This window comes from Crocodylus siamensis, chromosome 1 (genome assembly GCF_052110815.1).
Source record: "Crocodylus siamensis isolate JL-2025a chromosome 1, ASM5211081v1, whole genome shotgun sequence".
In the NCBI taxonomy this organism is placed as follows: domain Eukaryota; kingdom Metazoa; phylum Chordata; order Crocodylia; family Crocodylidae; genus Crocodylus; species Crocodylus siamensis.
This window is the reverse complement of record NC_143395.1, coordinates 201117601-201137787: the sequence shown is the minus strand read 5'-3', so window position 1 is coordinate 201137787 and position 20187 is coordinate 201117601. Positions and strand designations below refer to the sequence as shown.

The following is a 20187-nucleotide window of genomic DNA, read 5'->3' as shown; positions in this document are numbered from 1 at the left end:
TGACTCAGGCGGGCCTGCCTGCTCAGAGTCCCTGACAATACTTGGCTCAGGCTGGTCTGCGTATGATCAGTGTCCTTGACAATAGGCTTTTACAGCTTCATGAGGGCATCTGGGGAGGAGGGGTATTTAGTGGAAAGACATTCAAATCATGCCCCTTTTCCTTTGGCATTCTGCCTACCTGAAAAATCTTGATAAGTGTGGGATGATGTAGTATTGGTCTCGCCTAGAGGATGCAAGGGGAAATATTAGCTGACCCTGCCTATAGGCCATGAACCTCGGCATCTGATGAAGTGAGCTTTGACCCATAAAAGCCTGTTATATGTATATCAATATGTATATGCTATGGTTAGTCTATAAGCTGCTAAACTACCTTGCCTTCTATATGTACCTCAAAACAGAAGTAACTTGGCATCTAACACCTGAGTCTCTCCCAAAACAAATTGGTCCACCCTACTCCATTTGTATTAAACACCTCTGGTCCCTACTCAAGTGGATTTAAGCTAGTGTGTAATTAAAGGTTATGCTGCCACCTCCCTAAGCCACTCTGCAGCCCTCACATAAACTGCAGTTCTCTCATATGGCAGGTGGAATGTTGTGTTTCTATTGTTTTCCTGTCAGATGTGCCAGGATCAGTAAATTACATGGGGCAATCTCCTGGGGAAGGGGGATGAATAGCTTGCTGTATCTCAGAAAAGTAGTAAGGATATCCCCAGAAATACAGACTAAGTAAAAACAGAGAAAGTTAGTACCTAAAAAAGCATTGAGAATGGGTTATTGTGCTATGGAAGGCAATAGTATCCTGGTGGCCTGGTAAATGTCAGCAGATGCAATGCTGATTATCTGTAGCAAAGCCAAGAGTTTTAAGTGCCTAGTGGCCAGATGCCTTGGACACCATGAACTCTCATTCTCTGAAAATCAGTCCCCTTTATAGCATCTTGAGCTGGACAATGAAAAATCATTAGGCTCTTCAAAAACTCTTTGTCCCATATAACTATTCTACGGTTGGTGTCATGGCGTGGGGTCCTAGGGGTGGCCGTGATATCCCCTAGCGCCCCCTACCGTGCCAAGTTTGTCTCAAAGCACCCTCATTCTTGCCCTCCATGTCTTGATCTTATATATATATATAAGGGAGGCTGCCTTTTGTCTTCTTGGACATGGTGCTCTGTTGTATCCTGGCCCCAGTTCTGTACGGTGTGACTCGGTGCGCCCCAGCCTTTTAGGCTATGTGTGGCTCCAAACACCCCTTTACCACACCTCAAGCCTCGCTGATATCCCGGATGTTGTTCGGTCTGTCTGGCTGTCTGTGCCCTCTCTGGCACTCAGGCTCAGGCTCTCCATGGCCATCGTCTCTCACCGCGCCCTCTGGCACTTGGGCTCTCTGCAGCCCCTGTCTCGCAACTGCATTCTAGCTTTTCACAGCTATTGTCTTGCAACTGCGCCCCACAGACGCTTTGGCTTTCCACTGCCTTGTCGCACGACCATGCCCTCTGGCGCTCGTCAATCGCTGCCCCCTTGCTCTGGGGCTTCTCTTGCTGCCCCCTTTGCCTCGGGGTTTCTTGTCGCCCCCTTTGCCTTGGGGGCACTTCTCACGCTGACCCCTGCTCTGGGGTTACCACAGCCTTGGGGCTCAGGTGGCCGTAGCCATGCCTTCTCCCAATTCTCCTCCTCGGGGTCAGGCGGGTCATTCTCAACCTCCGCTGGGCTCAGGTGGCCTCAGCCTTACGTGTTCTCCAATTCTCTGCTCCGCTTCTTGGGGCTGGGGTCAGTGCACCCCCGAATGCTGTGCCCTCTCTGGTGCCGGGGTCCCCACACTACCGTGGAGCCCCTTATGAGGCCTCCTCCAACCCCTAATAGCTTCACTCAGTCCTCCGGTTGTAAACAGTAAACTGTCAACACAAACTCAAGCGCCTTGGCTGCAACATAAATTCAAGCCATCTGGCTATAACCACATTCAAGCCTGTCACAGGGTTTCTCCCTCTCTCACCCTTAACTATTGCCCGTGCATCCCGGTTTCTTCCCTTTCCTCACTCCGGCAGAGTTCCCATCCCTACGGCTGCTGGCAGGGAACTGCCTCTCTGGCCTCAGCCTGGGTTTATATATAGGTCAGGCCCTGCCTCCTTCCAGTTAGCTGACCCACAGTGGTTGCCCTAGCAACCAGCACCTGTGCCTCTTTATTACTACTCTGGCTGCCCTGGTAACTAGCACCTGGGCTCCCCACTCACTGCTAGGACTCTCTCCCTAGCTGTTTCTGCTCTAAGGAGCAGGGTACTTGCGTGCTCTGTGACAGTTGGGTTTCTATTTGGCATAGATGTAGCAACCTGACCACTGACCAACTCATTATCTTCATGGAGGATGTGCCCGCTACTGTTTGATGATCTGCTCCTGCGCCGCCTTAGTGTGGGCACCTGGTCTTAGGTGCCAAATAGCCTTGTGTGAACCCCAGAGAGGTCCCCAGTTACTTCCAGAGAAGCCCCCAAACTCACCTGCCACAACTTTGGATAGATCTTCAGTGGAGGGGGCTCCTGTTGAGGATACCTCCAGAGTTGTCAGAATTGGTGGCTATACATGGGGATCCACCTCCCCTACACCCCAGGCATGTGCCAACCTTCTGGACGAGCCTCAGGATATTTTGTGGCTAGCCCTTAGATGATATCTTCCTCGGTTCCTACACTTCCTCCTTTGTGGACAGACATCTTGGAGTCCAACTAGGCCCAGAGGGTCTCAGAACATTCTGTCTCTGGAGACATCTCCTCTGACGCCCCAGATGCACTATGAAGGACATTGCCAGTCACCACTGGATTCCCACGCTGCCCGTGTTTTCCCTACTGAGGCCTCTGGTTCCCAAAACCCAGCAAGGGAGAGTTGGGTAAGCCTGCGCTAAGCAGGGAAAGGAATAGAACAGAGAAAAAAGGAACTAAAACCTACACTGACAGAATGATACCACACACCAGGGATGACCCAAAACTGAGGAGGAAAAAGGGTCAGAAGAGGAGAGAAAGAAAGAAAAAGAGGAGGGAAAACCGTAGAGCCATCAGCCCACCTTTCCCCTCACATCAAGTACCCTAGCAAGCACATCCCTTGGGCTGGGACCTGTGCCTTTACCCCAGTCGGGGTTTTCTTTGGTTTCTCCCAGAGCCGCCTCTGGCCTGGCATCTTGGTGCTGCCCACTGCTGGTGCGAGCTCCTCTGATGGCTCTTGCTGCCACCACTGCTGGCCTCTCTGCCAGTTCCTCTGATTCCTGCCAGTGCTGGCGTGGGGAACTCTTGCAACCCCTGCTGCCGCAGCCACTTGTCTCCACACCAGTTCTTTGGCTCCTTGCTGGTGCTGGATGCCTGTGGCACAGTGATCCCCCGCAGCTTCTCCTGCTTCCAGAGTTCCTGCTCCCATGCTCTTGGGACCGGCTTTTGTCTTCTCCGGGCAGCATCTCCTGCTGATGTCACCCGGCCCCAGCTGTAGATGGGAGTGGCTGATGAACCATGTGGGCGTCTCTCCTTGGCGTGCTTTTTCATTCCTCCAGCATCCTGCAAGTGGTAAGTTTTTTTCTTTTTTGTTCGTCACAGGTTTCTCTGTGGGTGTGGTTTCCCAGTCGCCCATTCTTATGTTCCTGGGACAGAGGGCAACTCAAGGCTACTCAAACCCCACCAGGAAGGACCAATCTTGTGTATGTGCACAAGGTGGAGCTTTTTGTACTCCTACTTTGTGTCCTTGCAAGAGGAAGTCAGAATATTTGTTCATGCCCAAGCAGGGGAAATGGACTCAAAATCATAGATTCATAAATCCCTAGAAGTCAGTGTAAATTTTTTTCTTGATTCTAAGAGGTTTCAGATCAGGCCCTTCTAAGCACAAGCAAGTTTAGCAAGTATAGCTTGATACAGTCTATCCATTGGAAAGGGGAACAGTGGGACCTAGGCAGGATGACACGAGGACTTTGCCTCCAGCTTGGAGACATGCACAAATAGGAGGATAGTGCACCATGTACAAAGTTGGCCATGATATAAAGTTCCCTATGAACAACTTTCTTCATCCAAGGAGCAATTTGGAGCAGCCTCAAGCCATGCCTGCATTTCCAGATTCCTACATGCTGACTGAGCACAGTGAAAGGAGACGCCTTCCTCTGCATTAGCATGGGCAGAAGACTCCCAGTCCTGACAGCCCCAACCTGGCTGGGGCTCCAAAAGCCTCCTTTTAATCCTCCATGTGCTTGGTCCATCCTTTGCATTGGACAAGCCTCTGTACATACATCCTTTTCGAAGAGTGGAAGGGTGATAAATGAATATGGAAGATAGGCTTGTAATAAAATTTGAACATTTTAATTTATGCATCTGATTAATATTATGCTGTAATTAAATTATATTCCCATGACATGTATAACACCAGGATTGTAGTAATACGAATAATTAGTAATTCAATCTAATTAGTTCAGTTAGCAAATGGCAGATTCCAGATGAGGAATGGCTTTGTGAGATACTCAAGAAAAAATACACACAGGAGCTCGAAAGGGCTACTGTCTGGGGGGAGGGAAGATGGAAGGCAGTGAGGAACTAATTCAGGAGGATCCCTTGGGGGAAATAAATGCAATTTTATTGAAATTTCCTTCAGAAAATGTTATGTATAATACTCATTCTGTATCTCCATTACTGTGGAATTCTCTTCCCTGACCTTCGTAAATTCTGTCTGGTCCTGCCCATGGCCATGGAGATGGCCGATGCAATATTCATTCTCTTCTGTGGTCATATTGTCAGTGTCTTGCTTCTCTTTGCCCTCTTCCTTCCATCCCTGCTGCAGGAAATGTGGCCTCTGCAATCAAGGTCTTTCAAGCTGTGAACTGCTGCCAACTGGTTCATAACACTGGCTACCATTGCATGACATTTTCAAGCTGTTTCATTCACCTTGGCTGAGCTCCCTGCAAGCATCCACAAAGCTGCCTCATTGGCTTCCTTCAAATCCCTCTGTCAGTCTTCTTTGCTACAATGCCACCTAAGGGCCTTGGCACAAGTTACCTTAAAAACATCATAAAAGCATTTAAAATGTGAGTAATCAATTAGGGGGTGTTAAACTGCCATAAGTACCCTCCAAACTTTTTCAAGGTAAGTAACTCAAAAGGATTTTATCTTGGAAATGTTTTTCCCCTGTGCCATTCCAGGGTATTGTTTGAATGTTCAGGGGAGGTAAAGCACTTTACTTTCATTCTTCCAGCATCCCAGGATGCAGAGCTCCCAGCCACGTTATCTCTTCCTACCCTCCAAAACACCAGTGGTTCCCTCCCTGTCCCCCTGCCCCCTTCCCACTGAGAGCAAGTGATTTGAGCTGAATTGCAGAGATGCCATAGAGCGGGGCAGCCTGCCTCCCCTAGCTGCATGGTCTGGGTGCTGGAAGTTCAGAGCCCCTGGGAAGCTGCTTCTCCAGAGCTCTGTGCTCTAGCCCAGTGGTTCTCATTCCTATTTGTATCAGGACCAATTTGTAAACATTGATGGCCAGTCCTAACCCAGGAAGTAGTTTAAGTAGAAAACAGCCTCCTGGCCCTGCTGGTGCCCCTCGCTCCCAATCTGCAGTCCCCCTCCCTCCGTTGTACTCTCACTCCTGACCTGCTGCCTCCTACCCCCAAGTCCCAGCCCCACAGTGTGTGGGGCAGGGGTGGCTGTGTGGGGGCAGAGGGAAGTGTGTGTGGTGTGGTGTGGTGTGGGGGGACATCCCCCACAATTTCTACAGTCACAGTGGGCACCGGGCTGAAGCTTGGATGGACTGGCATGAGCAGGACCTGCCTCTGCAGCCCAGCAGGCAGGACCTGGTGTGCGAGGGTGGAGCGAGGCGGTAAGACTCATTGCTGCTTCCACTGTCAGGACCCCTGCACCAGCCATGCTGCCAGTAATGTGAGGAGTAATGGATGGGGGAAGGGAGGAGGCGTGTTGCCCTCACCTCCTCCTGCTGCTAGCTGTGTGTACACCAGGTCGCAGCTCTGCCCCACTGCCATGGCCTGGCTGTTGCCACTGCTCCCCTCAGGCCATGGCTCAATCCTAGAGGGGAGGTGGAATGGGAGATAGTGATGCTTGTGCCCCACATCCTCCCAGTGCATTGTGTAGGCTCCTTTCCCTCCCTGCCCTCCTGCCCATAGACTTACCTATAAAGAGCTATGGGAGCTGCTCTCCACACTGCCTGGCTTCTACATGTGTGTGTGCATGCACACATGCACCTGGCACCCCCCGCCTCTGATCACCGTCGTCCTGCTCCCCTGCCCCAGCAGCCTCCTCCAGGATGGAGATCTGCCAGCCTGTGAGGGGAAACCCATGGATTCCTGCGGTTTTTAAGTTTTAAAGTTTGTTGATCCATTTTTTAAAGTTTGTTCGTGATCATGTCATATATTCTCGCGACCTGCTTTTGGGTTATGACCCACAGGTCGAGAAACACTGCTCTAGCCCATGCTCTAAGTGAAGGGTGGCTGCATCAGTTTCAGCCCTAGCACAGAGCCCCCAAGAGAAAGCATTCCTCAGCTCTGTGCACATTGATGTGGCTGCTGGGGGCTGAGAGCAGCTAACAGCTGAGGGATCCTGGAGCCAGGGAAAGCATGGTTTCCCCAGCCCCAGAGTCTTGTGTCCTGGGCCAGGACAGCTCCTTTCTCCCAGCCTGTGAGACTCCTGTTGCCCCTAACCCCACTCTCCGCTCCAACCCAATCCCAATTCACTGAGACACATGCAAGATTTTAGTCCTTTCATTTTTTGTTAATCTTTTTTCCCCTTCTTTCCCTTTCATCCCTCTTCACTTCAAACAGTTTTTAAAGATTTCTCCACTCCCACCCTTCTGGCATTTTGTCTTGGCTCCTGCTGGAGGGAGGGAAGACCCCATACTGGTTTCTCTACATCCAAACTACATGCCACCCTCCCCTCTCCTCTCCTACCACAGGAGAGGAATAGTTCTGGCTCCTGTCCAGCTCACCAGCCATCCCTAATTTTATGATATCACAACATTTCATAGATTTCTGCCATTATACAGGTAACCTGTAGGGCTGTGTAAAGCTTTGGCTGCTGATCCAATACAGAGGAGATTCAGCCAGATTCACTGGCTGAATCTCCAAATTGAATCAGGACCAATTAAAAGGTCTGAATCAATTAGAAGCTCTCCGAATCTTCAGAAAAGATTCAGCGAGCTTCTGTGATTTGGGCAGTCCCCGCCCACTGCAGCAGGGAGCTGCAGCCGGGAGGGGGGGGCAGGAGAAGGGGGGAGGGGACCATGGGGAGATCCCTGCCAGCCCCCAGCCCCTGCCTGCTCCACCAGCCCCCCTGACTCCCACCCGCTCCCCCAGTCCCCCCATGGCTGCCTTGCCTGCTCCACCCACCTCGGAGTCTGGGGGTTTTCTATGTTTTTTTTTTTAAAGGGCTGCAGCTGGGGTGAGGCAGCCATGGGGGGCTGGGGGAGAAAGGGGGATGTTGGGGGGCTCATATAGAGCCTCCCATGCAGCATGGGGCAATGGGGGGCAGCAGGGATTGCCCCCCCCGCCCGGCAGCACCTACTGAGTGGGGGCTTTTTTTTCTCAAGTTTTGAGATTTGGGCCAGGCAGGGCAACCATTGCCAGAGCTGGGACAGCAGGCAGGGGATGGGCCTGGTCTGGGTGATTCGAAGATTTGGCTGATTGAGCAGCAGTTGAATCTCCGAATCAGATTCAGCCGAATTAATTCAGGACAGTGATTCAAGTCACTGAATCGAATTACCATCCCCCAAATTGGCCGAATCTGAAACCGAAGTGAATACCAGCTGCTTTGCATAGGCCTAGTAACCTGTGCTAAAGCCCTAAGAAAACAATAGTTCAGATAGCTGGTACTTTGACACCGCTGCCTAGCATCTGGATTAGCAGACTCTTAGTTCCTTCCACTGACAATTGCTTTGTCTGTAGCTATCCACTATCTCTTGCCCTAAATTTAGAATGCAAGTTCCTCAGAAAAGGGGCCATAATTTTGTTCTGTGTTTGAACAGCAGCTGGTACAACCAGGTCCTGGATCAGGACTGGGGCTTCTAGGTTGTACCTCAGTATAAAGATGCACTCTTGAAACTTTGAAGAAAATCAACACAGGGCCTGTCTACACATGCATTAATACGCTTTAGTTAATGTGCATTAAATGTAGTATCTGCATTGTGAAGTACTACGAAAATGCATGTTAGCTTGTCGGAATGAGCATTAACTAAAAAGCATGGTTTTTAAGTGACGCTTAATGTGCATTAGCTGATTTTAATGCACTTTAGCCAAATAGCAGTTTTTTTAGGGCTCCTATACATGTGCTGGGAGGCTGCTCTGACATGCTGTAATTACAGCGTGTCAGGAGCAGAGGAGCAGACTCGAGTAATCAAGTCTGCTATAGTGTGGTAATTACAATGCTCCAGCAGACTCCAGTGTCACGTGCATCAGTGTCTCCACGCTGAAAAACAGCAGTGGGGTGCTTTAAACTAAAGCTCATTTTACAAGCTTTAGTTCAAAGCACCCTGCCACCATTTTTCAGTGTGGGGATGCTGATACATTTGCCACTCCATGCGCTTTTAACTAGTGCAGCTCTTGGAGCCATGCTAATTAAAGCATCCCCTACCCTGCCTCCTGGAGAACAGCTATAAACACCCTTTGTGATACTTTAATATGCATTAAAATAGGCTAATGCATATTAAAGTGCACATGTAGATATGCACACAGAGGGGGTTTTGGCCTCCTGTAGCAGCTGGGTAAGGCATTTATGAATCTATTGCTGCTAGCTACCAGATTCAGGGTGCAGACATCACAGTGTATGCTGGAGTATGGATTGTCTTCTGTAGTCATTTATCCTGAATTTTACTCCACCAAGTAACTGTACTAAGGAGCAGACACACCATCAGTTCTCCCAAGCTAGCTATTTATTGCACAAGCCATTGTAACCCCTAGCCACTAGATGGCAAGGGAGACAGTTTGCATTCAGCAAATGGCCTCCCCAGAGTAAAATTGGTAATGGTAATGGACAGATGACACATTTACTATAGTAACTTTCTTCTGAGAAATTTACTTCCAAGTTACTCTGATGTAACCTTACACCAGAGAACAGCATTTCTTCTTGAGTAAGTGGTGTGTGCCATGCTCTCATTCCATTTTTCATCTAGAGTAAATTGAGAATATTCCAGAATAAACATGCCATATGCCTGCACCCCCAACCCTCATCTTAAATGATACAGACATAGCTGGTGAGGTGGCAGTTTTAATTCCAGCTGACAGCCTGGCTGGGCTCTTTATAGGTGTGATAGACAAAGCCATTTAGAAATCATAGGTGCCCAGTGATCCATGCAAGGATCCCAGTTAATAAACCTTTAATAGCTATTAAACAGAACAGTCAGGGATGTAGCTCTAAACCCGTGATAGTGGATGCCAAGGAGGTTATGACAGGGAATGGACCACTATGGATATACCCTGTTTATATGTTCTTCCCCTAAGTCATCCACTCTTGTTAATGTTAGAGACAGGCCACTGGGCTAGATAGACCATTGGTTTGACCCTGTGTGGCACAGCTTATTTTCTTATGATTAATTGGAAAAGGCATGTTTTTCTTTTATGCTAAAGCAGATGAATTCTGAGGCAATTAACTCTGTCTCCTGACTAAGTACTCAAGCCACATCTTATGAATCTGAATAGTTCATAGATGGGCTACTTGGAGGCTGAATTATTTGTAAGGAAACTGATAGCCCAGTCAAAGCAAGGTTGCTAGAGGAAGCAGACTAAGCATCAATAAGAGTAGGATGTTTGTAGGGCTAGTGAAAACTGAGCTTGTCCAATTAAAAAGTTAGCAAATTGCTGGAAAAAAGCAAAACATATTTAATTAAGCATACACATCAAGCTATGATGTATCTCATCAATGCATTCATTAGCTTTCTACTGGAGGACAAAGCTCTGATGATGGTAATGATGATGATGATGATAATTATGAAACAAAGACAGGGTTCTTTATAAGATTCTTTAGCATGGGGAGTTTGGGAATAAGTGAACAAAGTGTTTCAAAAATGATACTCCAGCTGAATACCAAGTTAATGACAGCAACATTAAATCATAACACGTTAACATTTAAAAGTTGTCTCCTTTCAGGTAGGAGTCTAAACAAAATCCAACCACAAAACTGTTAAGACTGAGAGTAGTTGAAAGGGTGAAATGAGAAGTCTTATTCATACTTAGGGTGAAGAGTAGTCTAAAAATGCAGCTGATCAAATGTGTATATAACTTAACAAGAGGCAAGGATTTCTTAGGATGGTATCTTTTATTGGACGAACTGTACAGTTGAAATAGAGTTAGACAAGCTTTTGAATGCAAGACATTTTTCATCAGGTCCTGGACCATCACAGCTACATCACACTGACACTAACTTACCTGAAGAAAATGGTGCAGGAGATACTCTCAAACAAGCTGATGAGGACCAGCAAAACTAAGTGGTACAAAGGACATTTCACAATGTCGAAAGTCCTCATTGTAAAGCTGAATTTGATGCAGAGAAAAATTAGAGATTGCCTGAGGAGTGCAGACCCCAGATGTACAGCTACTGCTTATCTTATTACCAGTTAAGGCTTTGTATAGCTCCCAAAGGCTGGAAAACAGGCCATGAGCTGAGAACTCTGCTGTGTCCAATCAGCTGAGAAGGTCACAGTCAGACTTCAAAAGAGAAGAGTGATTTCAGCATTGGATACAAGCCCTGGGTTTTGGCAGGGCTGATGCAATCAAGAAAGTACAGAGCTCAGCATCTTTGAGGCCCCTGTCGGCAAATACACTTTTGAGCTCTTCTCTTTGGTGTAGGAGAGGCTAGTTACCACTAAATACAAGATAACTCTGACTTGAAAAAGACCCCCAAATAATTAGATTCTATACATGGAAAATGTATAAATTTGTTTTAATTTTCCATGCATAAAATCTAATCACTAGAAGGTTATCTTAAGTTTGTCCCTACACTACTGCATGGAGTGGGAGAGAGGCAATGAGGGGGACAATAATGGGGCAGGGAGAGGGAAGACATCCAGTGGGGGAGGCAGTAGGGGCACATGATAGGGCAGGTGGTGGGGGCCTGTAAGGGGCAGGCAATGGGTTGAGCAGTGAGGGACAGGCAGTAGAAGGGCAGGTGATAGGGGACAGGCAGTGTGGAGGTGAGGGGACACTCAGTGAGAGAAGCAGACAACTTGCCCCCTGCTGCCTGTTCCCCAACACTTACCTCCCTTGTGCCTGCTCCCCGTGGTCTCAGGCCCCAGCCCCCACTTTCCCTATTCCCACTCTCTTCTCCCCTCTGCACTGCTTCTGCTCCCCCCGCCAGCCTTGGGTCCCTGCCCCCACTTGTATATTGGTGGGGGTGGGTATATGTTTGTTGGGGGATGTGGGTGTGTGGGTATGTGGGGTGTAGGGGAGGGTGTGGGTGTGTCTGTGGGGGGCATAGGTGTGGGGGTATGTGTGTAGGGTGAGGGAGCATGTAAGTGTGTGGGGTGTGGGTGGGTATGGGGTTTGTGGGGACAGTGTGTGGGGGATGTGTGTGGGAAGAGGGTGGCTAGGTATGTAAGGTGGTATGGGTGTGGGGATCTGCATGTATGGCAGTGTGAGGGGGTGTGGGTGCATGTGTATAGGGGGGTGTGCATGTGGGACTTACCCTATGAACACACACACAGTCCCTCCCTCCGTACCCCCCCCCACACAAAGTCCCTTCCTATACACTTCCTCCCCCCCCACCCAGGTACTGGCATGGGTCCCATGCTCCCACAATCTGGTGATGCAGCTGGGAGCCACGTAGTGCTGGAGCAGTGTGGGGGCTGAAAGGCAGGGAAATGGCTGAGGGTGGGATGGACCTCGGCTGCTGCATCCTGCTGCTGGCTCCCCCTCAGTCCTATTGCCCCTGGCTCCTGTCATCTTTGACAGGCAGCCAGGAGCAGATAAATATTATTTTCTAAATTTTTTAGGGGCCCTGCAGGCCAGATAAAATGATCTGGTGGGCTGGATTCAGCCCGTGGGCTGCATTTTGCCCACTCCTATACTAGGCAGTTGATTTTAAGCTTTGGGTGGAGAAGAATCAAAGTGGGATGCAACCATTATATTCCCTCCTGGATCTGCCCTTGCTGGATTCTGCCTTGTCCCTCCCTGTAGCTGTTAAAAGGAAAAGAAACAGAGCCATCTTAGAGTATCTTTGTGCTTCTATTCTGGAAAGAAAATTAGTTTCCCTGTGTAAGACACATACTTCAGTTTTTGGAAGGCTAATTTTTTGGTCAGAAGGTGTGTATGGTATGTAAGTAAATAATAGGGCTGTGTGAAATATTGCTGGGTGTTTCGTTTTGAAGATGTTTCAACGTGTTTCAAGCTGGAAACAGGAAAATCAAAATGAAACAAAAGGTTTTGAAACAGCTTTGAAATGAAAGGAGGGCATTCAAAACATTTCAAAAGTTTCAAAGCTGGGCTTGCTGCAGCACAGGCCTCCGGATCTGCATGGGCCCCTGGACCTGCATGCAGGATGACAGCAGGCTGCTGCTGCCAGCTGGGGCCAGCGTCAGCACTGGGTTCTTTCCGTTGCTCAGCAAGGGCTCCGCCGGGCAAACTTGAGTGCTGGCATTGGTCCCAGTCAGCAGCAGCAGCCTGCTGTCATCCTGTACACAGATCCAGGGGCCTGTGCCCCCTGGGAAGAGTCTGGCACAGCTCTGCCAGTGCTCCTCCCAGGCCGCTGCTGGCAAGTGATACGAGTTTTGCTTGTCAGCAGTTTGAGGGGCTGTTTCCCAGAAACCCCTGCACCTACCTCCTTGAAACCTGGCAGGATTCATGCCCTCAGAAGGGGCTACCATCCCTGTAACTTTCACCTGAATCAGACAAGAAATGACAGTTATAGGCATTTTCATGATTTCCCATTATAGCCTGTGGGTGAAATGTCAAAACGCAGCAAAAGAGTGAAAGTCTCGACAAAACAAAACAAAACAGTGCTTCGAAATGAAATGAAATGAAACAAAACAACAAAATGAAACACTGTCACTTTGAAACAGCAAAATGGAAGTCGAAATAAAACGGTGCTGTTTCTCACAGCCCTATACAGTATTCAGGTAGGCAGACAGCCTACATTGGTTTTGTCTTTCCAGGCAGCCACTTTATTCCTCAAGGCTCAGGGAATAGGAAAATGAGATCCCAAAGGATACAAACTCCCTGCAATCACTGCTTCTGATGCTGCCACCAAATGGAAATGGCTTGTCCTGCCAGGGGAGAGGGAAAAGCTAGATTCCTTCTGAAAGCCACTATACCATGAACCATTTTCTTCCTGTCTCTATTCCAGCACCAGAACACAGCAGAGGCCTTGGCAGGGCAATCTATCCATTTCAGTTTAGCAAGTGCTGCAGGCACACACCTTTTCTGGGACTCTCTGTCTCTGTTTTCTGTCTCACTTTGGAGTTTGATGTGCTCCCCCCAGACACTCAGGTACAACAGCAAGGGCATGGGCATTATATGAGCAGCAGTCCTGCCCTGTGGCCTGAGGTTGCATTCACTAGGGGTGTGAACACAGAGACTGTCTTTGCAACCCTAACACACCACAAGAGTGGCCTGACCTGGCCATGCTGGGTGAATGCAATGAAGGGGCTGAGGATGGCAGAATAGTGTCATGCCCATCCGCGTCTCCATTTCCTGACCACCCCAAGCTGTTCAGAGGGGTCACAGACTGCTCCTTTCTACAAGCACTGTTGTTTCTATTTCTCACCAAGCAGGGTACCTTATTTACTGCCAGACCACAGCCAGATCCAGAGAAAAAAGGAGTCTGCTAAGAGACTTAATGCTTTAGCTTCTGCTTTACAAGGTCATTCAGTTAACTATGGAAAAATAGTGAAGCTGCTTCTGCAGGCAGGATAATAGTGTAGGTTTGTTCTGTTCTACTCTCAGCAATATCTGTGATGATTTCTCTTTCAATATTTTTATCAACAAAGCTGTGACTGAACTGAAATTCTCATTTTATGGGAAAACCCATCATTCCAAACCTTGCTTTGGTACCACAATGGAACTAAACAGCACAATTTGAATTTTCTCATGCAAAAGATTCAAAAAAGGAAGTGTAGATCAATCAAAGCACTATTTTAATGCAATAAAAAACCTCAATTTTTTTAACAATGAAAAATTTGAAAAATGAAGCCCAAAGTAATTTTTGGAATGGAAAATCAAAACATTCCATTTTGAAAGTGTCAACATGGCACTTTTCAATATGATCCAAATGTTTTGTGATAATATGTTTTTCAAAAGGGATTTTTTCAAAATCATTACATTTCCAAGAAAGTTTCAATTCTGATGAAATGGCATTTCCTTTGTTGAAAAGTACTTTAGAAGAATATTTTTTTGGCCAGCTTGAATTACCAGTCTGTGCAAGGAGCATGATTTCAGAGAATTTCTCCTGAGTTTTGCTCGTTCCCTGTCAATCAGACTTTGTGGGTGAAAGAACTCAGTAACTGCTAAGGAGCTCATGATGATGAACTCAGAAAAAAGCCAGAGAAACAGTGTGATAAACCACTGAAGGCAGCAAGGTAAATTTAACCTTTGTACTGCACGTTGTGTGTCTTATTGACTTTTCCTCTGGCTCCTCCTGAAATGTTCATGTCATGAGGATTGCTGCTAAGAGGAGCAATGCATACAAGAATAGAAACATACTTTGTATTGGGTTCTGAGAATTAATAGCAATTAGGGAGTTTGCAGTGGAAGCTGTGTGTGCAAGTACCACATGATGCAATGAATGTGAATTTATTGTGGGGTAGGCATCTCCTCTTGAATGCAAATGAGAATTGCCCCTGCAAATCATTCTCCCAAGGACATGCAGAGTATACATGTATTCCTCTGATTAAGCATTTGTTTACATATTTCCTCTGTATTCTTTGAGATAAAGATTGCCCTGGATGTTTGGTTCCTACTGTTTTGATAGTGAACAGGCATGACGGAAGAAGTCTAGGATACGGGCTTTGAAATAACTTATGAGAACCTCTTGTTAAAATCCTACCACTAAAATGGAGAGGCAAGCAATTCTTAAAGGACCCTACCAGACATTGCATTTATGACAAGATTAACAAATAATGTGGAATATCTTCATGGCTGGTTTGTACTGTGCCTTAAATTGAACATGTGTGGCATGTGGCTGTGCCTGTGGCTTCCCCATGCCTGACTCTTCTCTGCGTGCCAGGATGGGGCATGGGGCAGCTTCAGGTCCAGGACGTAGCCACCCCCTGCCTGATTCCCTGAATTGGGCAGGTGACAGCTCCAGGTCCCAAACTGGGACTCAAGGCTATCCTACTGAGATGGGGCAGTGGGAAGGTCCATGGTCCAAGACACAGCTGCCCTTTGCTTGATTCCTGAGATAGGGTGGGGGCAGCCCTAAGATCCAGGACATAATCACTCCCTGCCCAGGATACGCAGGGTAGCCTTGGGTCTAAAAAAATGCTCTTGCACCTGGGATGTCTGAATGTTTTTCGAAAGCTTGGGATGCCAGGAATTCAAGATCAGGGAGAGGCTCGCTGGTCTTGTGCTCCTGACATTCCAAGCTTTTCAATAACACATATGTAGCCTGGCTGGACAATGTATCCATGGCTCTCATGGAGCCCTACCGAGGTTATGGAAGGGGGTCTTTCAGGTGTAATCAGCACTGAGATCCATTTCCTTCCTGTTTTCAGCTGTGTCATTTCCCTCATTGCCACAAATCAGCTACAATTCTGTCAGTGCTGTACAGAGTTATTCATATCTAAAGCACTTCAGTAATAACACAAGCTGAAGCCTAATGCATTTGAGTTGTGAAAGAAAACCCATATTACTTAGCCTAAGGATTGGTTCACTGGACCATTCCTCCCCTTCCTCCCCCTCCCATTCTCTCAGATTAGCTCTGCATCTTGGGTATGTCTTAAATGGTTAGAAAAATAATAAGGAACAGGTTGCGACTAATTTGGCTGCTCTGGGAAACATAATGGGAAATCCAATGTGATGAGCTAATGAGGAAATCTGGTCCCAAGCCAGGTAATTTGTGTAGTGAGACTTCCCTGATCTTGAATACCAGCCCTCACTATGGAAGAAATACCAGGAGCAAGCCAGTTGCGTCATATTCTTTTGGAAGGAAATCACATTAGGCTCACATAGGCCTAGATGGTTACACAGCCTTCATAATGGGTGGTTTACACCTTCTGCTCAAGATCAATTAGAAATTAATTCAAGCAATTCCTGGGCCACTGGAGGTCAGACTAGATGATCACTATGGTGTCTTCTGGCCTTCTACTGAGGAGTAGTGGCTGGAAACCTTTTTAGACTAATTTTATAACACCCCTAGAGGTAAGAGAGTGTCAGCATACTCATTTTACATGCAGAAAAGTTTATTGACCTGTCCAATGTCACAGAGGGCAACTTTAGCCAACACAGAACTGCACCCACCTCTTCTGAGTGCTTATCTAGGACCTTAATCCACAGCTCACCTTACTCTGTAAAGGAATGGCTGTTTCTCAGGCTAGAATTTAGCCAGGATGTTGAGTACAAGAACGGTGCTTCTGAAACTTGTCCTGGGAGCTTCAAATCCCCTATTAATGTCTAGCACCTTGGGGTTGGGTTCTACCCTCCCTGCCTCCCTAACACCTTGCTTGAGTACTGCACTTCCATATGAACTTAGCAGAGAGCAGCCCCTCTGGACTCCCCAGCACAACTCCCTGCAGTTACTTTGTGTGTTTCTCTTGGCACTCTCCCATGAATGTACTGTCCCAGCCTTGAGATCTCAACAAGTTGAGGGTCTGAGCCATAACAAGGGGATGGAGGCAAGGAGCAAATGTGAGAGTGGCAGGAGCTGTTCAGGGCAAAAGGAAAGGGAGAACGGTTTCAAAAGGGAAAAACCTTGACTTGACCAAGATCACGCCGGAGTGGCAGAAGGTGTCTAAATACAGAGCTGCTACACCTAGAGTGGTGGAAGCTCCCCAGGTTCCCCTGGGGAACAGGTTTGACGCCCTGGCAGCTGTGATGGAGAAAGACAGTGAAATTGCCTCTGGCAGGGATGATGCCACTCCTCACATGGTAAAGAATGGGCAGAGAGTGAACACCGGCAGGAAGAAATGCCAGGTCCTCATCATCGGAGACTCCATTCTAGGAGGACTGGAAGGTCCCATCTGTCGGCCTGACCCCATGACGCGGGAGGTCTGCTTCATGCCTGGGGCTCAGGTTAGAGATATCACGGAGAGGATCTCAGCCTACATCTGACCTGCAGACCAGTACCCCATGGTTGTCATCCACGTGAGGATGAATGACATGGCCAGGGGCAACCCTGACTGCATTATGAAGGATTTCAAGGCTCTGGGGGGCAAGCTTAAGGAGACAGGGGCACAGGTGGTATTCTCTTCTCTTCTTCTGGTGAGTAGGCAGGGACAGTGACACGAGGCCTGCACTGGCGAGGTCAACCAGTGCTTATGCAGTTGGTGCCAGCAGGCAGGCCTTGGGTTCTTTGATAATGACCCATGCTTTCAGGCAAGGGGCTTGCTGGGGTGGGATGGGCTTCACCTCTCTCCTAAAGGCAAGCTTATCTTCTCTTCCAGGTTAGCTGATCTTGTACGGCGAGCTTTAAACTAGCATCGCCGGGGGAGGGGGCCGCAGGAAGACGTGGAGACACCAACCAAGCAAGACAGGTGACAAATGCAAGGAGTGCCCAGGTAAGAAACAGGGGTCCAAACAGTCTCCCAAATTGGGGGGTGGCACACTCAGCTAGGCAGGGCCTTAAATGCGTATATACCAATGCTCGTAGTATGGGGAATAAACAGGAGGAACTCGCCACCAGAATAGCCAGTTCAGACCCAGACATAATAGGGCTTACAGAAACGTGGTGGGATTCATCTGACAACTGGGCAGTTAGCATTAGGGGCTATAGGCTTTACAGGCAGGATAGAGAAGGAAGGAAAGGTGGGGATGTGGCGCTCTATGTCAAGGAGCAATACACATCCTCTGCCAGTGAAATGGGGTCAGAGAGGCAAGCTGAAGTGCTCTGGGTCAAGATACAAGGGGGCCGTGGGGAGAGGGATCTAACAGTGGGGGTCTACTACAGACCCCCCACCCAAGGGGAGGAGCTGGACCAGGAATTTTTGGGCCAGCTTGCAGAGGCACTTAAGGCAAAGGATGTAGTTGTCATGAGGGATTTAAGTTACCTGGACATCTGCTGGGAGGAACAGTCAGCCAGGTCGGACCGTTCCAGGAGGTTCCTGACCGAGATACAGGACCTCCACTTAATTCAGGAGGTGCACAGTCCCACCAGAGGAAATGCCCTGTTGCACCTGGTCCTGGCCTCCAGGTCCTTGACCACCTGGGTGATAGCGATCATCGCTTGCTGGAATTCACCATCCAGCACAGGGTGTCAAGGGCCTGCAGCAAGGCGGTAGCCCTAGACTTCAAGAGGGCCAACTTCAACAAGTTGAGGAGATTAGTGGGAGAGGTGCTGGGGTTCTCAAGAGCAGGGGAGCTCAATGCCCAAGATGAATGGTCGTTCCTTAAGGAGATGATACTCTGGGCCCAAGGGGTGACCATCCCAACAAGAAGCAAGGGGGGCAGGAGTGCCCGTAAGCCCCCCTGCCTCACCAAGGGTGTATGGGAATGCCTGATTGCCAAAAAGGTGGTGTACAACCAGTGGAAGGAGGGTGCTATCTCCAAAGAGGAGTATACCTCCTCTGCTTGGGCCTGGAGGGGGGCTGTCAGGAAAGCTAAGGCAGACATAGAGCTAGGACTTGCGTCCAAAATCAAAGATAATAAAAAGTCCTTTCTCAAATATATAGGGAGGATGAAGAAAGCACCGGGAAATGTGGGGCCCCTGCAAGATCCTCTGGGCAATCTGGTGGTTGCACCAGAGGAGAAAGCAGACCTCTTTAACCAATTCTTCACCTCCGTTTTCTTGGGCATGGACCAGGACTTCCCCACCGTGATGCAAGATGGACTTGAGGAGAATGCCTCCAGACCTCAGGTTGGGGAGGACCAGTTAGAGAGCTTCTGGAGGGGCTGGACGTGTTCAAATCAGCGAGTCCAGATGCTCTCCACCCCAGGGTGTTGAGGGAGCTAGCTGGGGTTATTGCAGGGCCCTTGGCATGGCTTTATGAGTGCTCATGGTGCTCGGGCCAGGTGCCGGATGATTGGAAGATGGCCAACATGGTCCCCATCTTTAAAAAAGGGAGGAGGGAGGCAACTACAGGCCCATCGGCAACTACAGGCCCATCGGTCTTACCTCAATCCTAGGGAAACTCTTTGAGAAGATCATCATGGAGCACATCTGCGATGGGCCGGCCTCAGAGATGATGCTTAAGGGCAATCAGCACAGTTTCTTTAGGGGCAGGTCATGTCAGACCAACCTGATGCCTTTTATGATCAGGTCACAAAAGCCTTGGATACAGGTGTTGCCGTGGATGTAGTCTTTCTGGACTTCAGCAAGGCCTTTGACACCGTCTCCCACCCCATCCTCATTAAAAAATTGGGTGACTGTGGCATTGATGCCTACACAGTCAGATGGACTGCAGATTGGCTGAAGGGTCGCACTCAGAGGGTGGTGGTGGACAGGTCATATTTGACCTGGGGAGAAGTGGGCAGCGGAGTACCCCAGGGCTCGGTTCTTGGGCCTGTTCAGTTTCTTTATCAGCGATTTGGATGATGGGGTGAAAAGCAACCTGTTTAAATTCGCTGATGATACCAAAATTTGGGGTGAGGTGAGCACGCTAGTAGGGATGGAAAGACTGCAGCAAGACCTGGATAGGTTACAGGGGTGGGCTGACATAAACAGGATGCGTTTCAATACTGACAAGTGCAGGGTGCTGCACTTGGGCAGTAGTAACCAGCAGCACACTTATAAGATAGGAAACTCCCTTCTTGAAATCACAGAAGCAGAAAGGGATCTTGGAGTCATTATTGACTCCAAGATGAACATGGGCCGACAATGCGAGGTCACGGTTGGCAGGGCTAACCGGACCTTGTCATGCATCCGCAGGTGCATCTGAAGTAGGGCCAAGGAAGTGATCCTCCCCCTCTATGCGACACTGGTCAGGCCACAGCTGGAGTACTGTGTCCAGTTCTGTGCGCCCCACTTCAGGAGGGATATGGACAACATTGAGAGGGTCCAGAGGAGGGCCACCTGCATGATCCGGGGACTACAGGGCAGATCCTACATTGAGAGACTGCGGGACCTGAACCTGTTCAGCCTTCACAAGCGAAGGCTGAGGGGGGACCTGGTG

The 20187-nt window shown here is 48.7% G+C and overlaps 1 long non-coding RNA gene across 1 annotated transcript in view; it reads left to right on the top strand.

Moving 5' to 3' along the window:
• LOC149873887 (uncharacterized) overlaps positions 1-20187 on the top strand; it is a 132728-nt gene that overhangs the window by 96622 nt on the left and 15919 nt on the right. The window contains exons 3-5 of the long non-coding RNA XR_016443038.1: positions 4786-5029; positions 17524-17637; positions 18748-20184. This is a non-coding gene — a long non-coding RNA (uncharacterized LOC149873887). The remainder of the gene's footprint in view (positions 1-4785; positions 5030-17523; positions 17638-18747; positions 20185-20187) is intronic.